The following is a 7681-nucleotide window of genomic DNA, read 5'->3' as shown; positions in this document are numbered from 1 at the left end:
TGTGGGACTTCAAGATACTACCTGGGGACGGAAGGAGAGGAGACGCATGGGGACCCTGTCTTCCTTCCCTGGGTTTAGGCCTTTGTTGGAGAGAACCTGTACTTATGTCTCTATGGACTACAACCAGAGATGGATTATCTTCAGAAATATGGAACGTAAATTAACATTTCCTTGAGCATAAGTCCGCCTTTGGCAATGACCCAGAGATTCCCCAATCAACTGGGTAAGAGTAAGATGTCAATTCAGTTTGAGGAAGGCTGGCAAGGGTTCACCATAATGAAGGAACAGACGGGTACTGGTTGGTCATCGATCACTGCTGAGTGGATGAGCTGTGGACGAGAACCAGCCCTGGGCCACAGTACAGGCATGGGGGCGAGGCCTGTTTTGAATTCTGGTTCTGTAGATTTCTAGCCGAATGACAGTAACCCTGAGCCCGTCTCCTCCATCTGTGAGGACAACAGTGCTCTTGGGGACAGGAAAGGCGCTCTGTAAACGGGAATGCGGGTTGTGAAGGCAGAATGGGGGGGATTAGGGCCGCTGCTAGAGACCCCTGCCTCTTAGACTGCGGGTGCCGTCCTGAGACAGGGACTCGTGTGCATTTGGGAGGGGGAGTGTCTGGACACGTCACCTCAACAAGGAGGAGGGCCAGAAGCTGGGAACTGGAGGAGAGAGCCAGGGTACCCCAGAGTGAGGAGAAGTAGCACAAGATGATGAAAAATATTTTTGATAACATTCCCCACTGCAACACAGGGCAGACATGGGCAGCTGGCTTAGTGGCCAGGGATGGGGCGGACAAAGTTCCCAATGTTTTTCTAGTAGAAAATGCTCTGGGGCAGATAGGGATACTGATTTATCATTAGTAGGCATTTTGATCATTTTTTTCAAAACTACCTGTTCATTTTTTACACCGTGATTCCCCCCACCCCTTATCTGTGGGGACACGTTCCAAGATCCCCAGTGGTTGCCTGAAGCTGTAGATGGTACTGAACCCTATACATGCTGTGTTTTTTCCTACACATCCACCGTTACGATGAAGCCCAGTTACAGATTGGGCCTGGTAAGAGTCACAACAACAGTAATACAGTGGAACAATCACGCCACCGCAGAGTGATAAACGTTACGTGAGTGTGGTCTCTCTCTCAAAATATTTTATTGGACCAGACCCCCCACCCCTCTTCTTGTGATGATGCGAGATGATAAAATGCCTATGTGATGGGAGGAAGCGAGGCGAACAATGGGGGCATCGTGAGGTACCGTTAGGCTGCTACTGACCTGATGTCATGGGCAGGGGGGGTGGTTGTCTGCTTCTGGGCCTCGACTGACCCCTGGGTAACTATAACTGTGCAAACCCAGACTGTGGATAAAGGGGGGTTACTGTGGTCTCGTGCTCTTTACTCACTTTTTATTCTTTTATTTCTCCAAACACATTAAATATAATTGTCTTATGTTTTGTATCCCAGTGTCTGACGTCTGTGAGGGCCTGACTCTAAGGTTGGCAGTTCCTGCTGCCTCCCATTCATGGCACTCTGTTGCCTTGTATGCATTGAACTTTCAATTGTGAGCCCCTATTTTTAAAAAAATCTTATAAGAATTCTATATGGCCTGGTTTTGAGGTGCATTCCTGTAGGGAGGATTTTGTGATTGTTTCGGTGGGGCATCAGGACATGCTGATAACAGGCCAGGGCCCGCTTTATTCTATTTTATTCTATTTTATTTTTTGCTTTAGATTTAAATGATCATTTGGGGGGGTTTTATGACCAAGCTACCAGTGTCATTTCAGACTCTCACATCATGCTAGGGTCATCCAGTAGCTCTAAAATCTCAATGACCCTTTTTTTTCCCCCAACTACTCCAAATCAAGGCTGACATAGACACTTCTCTGTTTTCGTTTTTATTTATATTGATCACCATTTTTTTCTCAGCGTATAGACTTTCCTGAGTTCTGGCTTTATGAGGAGGGTTCTCCAGTTTGACCCCCGCCCCCTGCACGGGTACAAGAACTAGTGCCAAGCATCACCTTCCTCTTCCTAGCAAAGTTCTATGCATAACGAGTCTAGGCCACAGGACTGTGCAGAATTTCCTAGACGATATGACCATTTCTTTTCACATGTATCCAGTTGGACTGGCTTCTGTCTTCACTTCTGGCTCCAGGTTTCCCTTCTTTCAAGTCTCTACCATTGGCTGAAAAGCATTTTTTATAAGGATTTTTTTCCTGGGACACCTGGGTGAGTCAGTGGTTGAGCATCTGCCTTTGGCTCAGGTCATGCTCCCAGGGTCCTGGGATCGAGTCCTACATCGGGTTCCCCACAGGGAGCCTGCTTCTCCCTCTGCCTGTGTCTCCGCCTCTCTGTCTCTCATGAATAAATTTTGAAAATCTTAAAGAAAAAAAAAGATTTTTCCCCCAACATTTTGATATGTTTCCTAGACAGAGAGTTTCAGAGTTCCAGCCTCACCTGGAAACTTTTCAGACATGCAGAATTTGGGGCTCCATCTAGATCCACAGAATCAGAATCTGCATGTTCAGCAGACCCCGGGTGACTTACAGGGGTTGAGAAGCATGGCTTTCCTTTATCATATTGCCTAAAACAGGAGTAGAATAGTCACTCCATTAGAAACATTTTTTTAAAAATCGGGATATAATTGACATATAACATTATAATAGTTTTAAGTGTACAACATAATGACTCAATATTTGTATATATTTTTAAGTATCGCCACAGTAAAGCTAGTTAGCATCCATCACCATAGATAGTTTCAAATTTGTGTGTGTGCGATGAGAAATTTTAAGATCTTCTGTCTTAGCAACTTTCAAGTATGCACTACAGGATGACTAAGTGTAGTCACCAAGCTGAACAGGACTAGGATGGGCACTTTGCTCAGATGTTCTAGGATAGTGACAAAACCAAACCTATTCCTTTCTCCTCCATATGTTTCTCCGGTGGCTCAAGTGGAGAGAAAGATTAGGATTTGTGGTGACATCTCTGTCAGCCGCTGCCTTCCTCTGCCCCACAGAGACCCCGAAATGGCAGACTAAGCCCTGGGCAGATCCAAGCAGGGCATGACCGCCCAGAGGATGGCCCCAGAGGTCCGTGCTGTCCTGCTTGCAGGCCCAAGGCCTTGCATTAACTTCATTATGTATTCAGTATCCTTGACTCTTTCAATAAGGTGGCCACTTACTGAGTCCTCATACCGAACCAGGTGCTGGGCTCAGTGTTTGATATGCATCACCTCATTTAATCCCCACAACATCCCTTTGCAGATAATGAGACGGGTAAGGCTCAGGAATACCTGTGCAGGGATGAGACGAAGAGCTTCACTCAGTCCATTGTCTGAGATCACAGGATTGATAAATCTGATAGAGTTTGGATTAGAACCCTGGTCTTTGACACCACAAACCATTCTCTTTCTGCTCCCTTTTGGGCAGTACCCAAAGTGCCTGGCACAAAGTAAGCCCTCATAAATGTCTTAAATATGAATGAATCTTGCCGTATAAAGACTGCTGCTTGTTGAATGCCTACTATGTGTGAACACTTTCTATACGTCAGTTCAAATCCTTATAACAATCCAGAGAGGTATTGATAATTATCTGTTTGAAAGGTAAGAAAATACAGTTCAGAGAGGTGAAGTAAATTTCCCAAAGTCATGCAGCCAATGAGTTGTTGGACTGGGATTTGAATGTAAGCCTTTCCTTCTGATGCTTAGAGCCATGCATTTTTGTTTGCATCATCCCATCCCTCTAACATGGGAAATCTAGTCTTGGGAAGGGGTGTCTCAGGGATGACACGTAACTAATGGTGTCGGAGAGGGGAATATCTGTTCCTGTGACTCCAGAGGGCAGACTCTTGAGCAGTGAGAATTACATGGAGGTAGATGGTGGCCAGAGATAGGGAACATTTAGCAAGTGTCTGACAAAGTGAAGGAGTGTGCACCCCATCACTGGGGGTGTTAGATGACCGTCTTTCCAGAAGGCCCAAACATTATCATTCTCTTGTTCAGCTCTAGAAATCCCTAGAGAGGATGACTCAGAGCCATCCATTCTGAAAGAATAGTACAGAAGAATATAGTCCTGGTTATTCTAGTTTCGAGAAGATATTTGAAAAAGGTTTGATTGATGAGGAAATCATGGGGAGAATGACTCAAGGTCAGCTTCTTTCCTCTTTTGCTGGCCTTACCGAGCAGCCTTTCATAGGGGCCATGTTTCTTCTTCACACACAGAAGTAGAAAATGTGACAACAGGTTTTGATTTTGGGATTCTGGTAGGAAAAAACTTCATTCTCAAATAAATGGAACCTATTATGATTTACAATTGAATCTCAAAGGACTGGTCCCCTAAAGTGCTCTCTTTCAACCAGATAATCTGAGCTTAGTGCTATGAATGCTCTGAACTGTCTTTTGGAGACAGGTACTGAGTCAGTTTTCTTGACGTCCACTGGCCTGGGACTTGCAACTACCTCCTCCATCACTGTGAAAACTTTCTAAATTGTGAATAATACAGTAACGATTTACATTTGTAAAGGGCTGCAAAGTACATCTGTGTTCATGCCACTTGAGCCTCTGAAGATTCATAGATTCATCCCCATGCTACAGACCAGGACCATGAGACTCTGAAGATAGAGAAGTTAAGAAGCTTGACCAAAGGCACATGTTTTCTAAGGAGGTGAATCTAGATTTCTTGATTTTAAATTCAGTTACAGCTACTGTTTTTCTTGAGGAAGGTCATTTAACTTCTTGCATCAGTGCAGATGCTCAAAATAAATAAATATTAGATAAGGAGAAGAGTTTAGTTTTCATAACCTTGAAAACAAAAATGCTTCAATGGATATTTTAGGTTATACCTGTTCCCTGATGTCCTCCATCACTTGTCTCCAGTATCACAGCAGAAAATCCTTTGGGGGCTCCATTGTGGTCATGACAATGGTCATGCTTCTTTTCACAATGGTAGGCAGTGTTCATTGTGGCAGACAGCATGGGTTCAATTCCTGCCCCTTCTTCAGCTACACGGCCTTGGATGACTTAGCTAACCTCTCTGATCCTCAGGTGCACAAAACTAACCTCATGGGGATATCATGGTGATTAAATGAAATAAAGTCCTGGAGAGCTTAGCCCAGTGTTCAGCACGTAATAGGGGCTCATTAAATATAGGCTGAACTTAGGTGTGTAAAGCAAGGACTGTAGGTCAAACCCTAGCAATGCCAAGACTCATTCTTGCAGCGCTCATTCAAGCAGCATTGACTGAATACATGCTCCATGCCAGGTGCTTTGGCATGCATTGCTCATTGGTTCTTCCCAGCAACCCTCTGAGGCAGGTATTATTACCCCATTTTACACATGAGGAAACTGAGGCTCACTCACTAGGCACTGTATCAGAGCTAGGATTTTAACTCAGCTTTGTCTGACTCTTTTGCAATGCTCTACTATGCAATAGAAGGTCACCAGTACGCACAGGTTGGATAAAGTACAACATTGATTAGGAGTGGTGACAGAGGTCCCCTCCACGACCCCAACTGGGGTGTCCAGGGACTGGACTTCCAGAGCTGTGGTTGTGTTACACTTGCTGTGCAACTTTGAGTCAGTCACATCACCCCTCTGGGCCTCACTAGCTTCATCAGCAAACCAAGAAAGTTGGACAGATTATCTGAAAGATCTTTTCCAGCTCTGGACTGCTGCGATGCTCCTCCAATTTCAAAAAAAAGATGCCAGTGCGTGATCCTGGAATGGAAGAAGCATAACAGTGGCCCTTGACATCTCAAATCTGTTTTGCCTTTTGAACCCGTGTGTTTCTGCACAGATTCAGAATCTGCCAGAAGAAAACTCTCTAATTAACCTACAGGGACTAACCCAGCTAGTAATTACCCCTATTATTTTTAATTGTATTTTATAAGGTGCCTTTCATCCAAGATCTCAAAGGGCTTCTCAAACATTCATTAGTGAAGCCCCACCCCCTCCCATGTGGATATGAAAGGCAGGGACTGATTTTAATGTCAGAAAGAAGAGGTGAGGGGCGCCTGGGTGGCTCAATTGGTTGTGTATGACTTCAGCTCAGGTCATGATCCCAGGGGCCTGGGATCCGGCCTTAATGGGGCTCCCTGCTCAGCGGGGAGTCTGCTTCTCCCTCTGGCCCTCCCCCTGCTTGTGCTCCCTCCCTCTCTCTCTCTCTCTCTCTCCCAAATAGATAAATGAAATCTTTAAAAAAAAAAAAAAGAAAGAAAAAGAAGGAAGGAAGGAAGGAAGGAAGGAAGGGAGGGAGGGAGGGAGGAAGGAAGGAAGGAAGGAAGGAAGGAAAAGAAAGAAGAGATGGGGGCAGAGAGAAGGGGACTGAGATCCTGGGAGCAATTTCACCTCTGAGTTCAAAGGAGAGAAGAGACACATGCAAGAGAAATGTTCACTTTCAGAAGGAATTCAAGGGCTATTCAGTGAAGAGCAGATGGATCAGGGAATGTTCCTCCTTCTTAAAAGATCACCTTCTGTCTGTGAGTGCCTAAGAGAGGGCCATTCAATTTGGCTTGGTTCAATTTGATATGCTTCATTTCACTTTAGACTTTTTTATCAGGTGTCCTTTAGGCTGATCCCCAGCACTCAGGCCTGTGCTCAGTGATGGAAGAAGCAAGGTCTCAGAGTGTACCCATTGCAGGTTTGGGCACACTGGTGCAAGCAAGGGGTCCAGGAACCTCCCAGGAGAGCCCTGATTGGCTGCCTTAAATGAATGGCTGAAGCCAAAGCTAAGATGCCCCAGCATGTGGCCAGCTGCTGCCCCAACACCTCCCTGGCAGTTGGAGGAGAGAGGATGAGTCTGGGTCCATATGCTAAGTCCAGGGACCTGACTGATGAATGACATAGAAGAACTGTTTTGAGCAGTTCCCCACGAGGGCCACTCCTCTCCTTTCCTCCGCAGTCCCCTGCACCATAACCAAGCCACTGTGGTACTTGTCCCAAGTTCCTTTCATCCCCATTCCAATGAATAGATAGAAGAGATCACTGCGGATGACAAGAAACTTCACTGTCCCAGGGTTGGGTGAGGGGCCTACAGTCTTTCCTTCTGGTCTGTGAGATCATGGAGGGCAGAACCCTGCCTGCCTGTTCACCAGTTTCCTCACCACATGTTCTGGGCACAGAGAAGTGGATGCTCAGCACATATTTGGTGACCAACAGAGCAGATCATGAAGCTGCCACCCTGTTTCTAGCCTTGCAGGACGGTCAACAGAGGCTAGAGAAGGATGCTTTCCTTCCTCAGCTTGCGGATGGCTAGATCCAAAGGACAGCCAGGGCCACGCGACTCCAATGACTTTAGAAGCCAAAGACAGAAGACACTGTTAAGCTGGGGATAAGGGTGCCAGTGATGCGGTGGCCAAGGACCCCAGAGCAAGATGGTGTGGGAAGCAAGGCACGTGGTATGAGGCATCAAGGAGGAGGACTGACCTGGCTGCTGGGAGCATGGGAATCCTTTAGCACGAAGGTGGAGACTTACAGGGAAGGATTCAGATTTTTCACTGATGGGAGCTTCAAGGGCCCATGAGGGTACTCTCAGGATGATACAACCTGGAGGGATATGAATGACCTGAGAGAAGGAGGACGCATGGCCTTGCTCACAAGGAGCCAGCAGTTTGTTGTAGAGATTAGACTTATACACAAGAGCTATTAGAGAACAATGCAAAGAGATTTATCACTGACTAGATTGGGAGTT

Source organism: Vulpes lagopus, chromosome 15 (assembly GCF_018345385.1).
Source record: "Vulpes lagopus strain Blue_001 chromosome 15, ASM1834538v1, whole genome shotgun sequence".
Lineage (NCBI taxonomy): Eukaryota > Metazoa > Chordata > Mammalia > Carnivora > Canidae > Vulpes > Vulpes lagopus.
The sequence above is the reverse complement of the archived record's forward strand: the minus strand, read 5'-3'. Positions refer to the sequence as shown.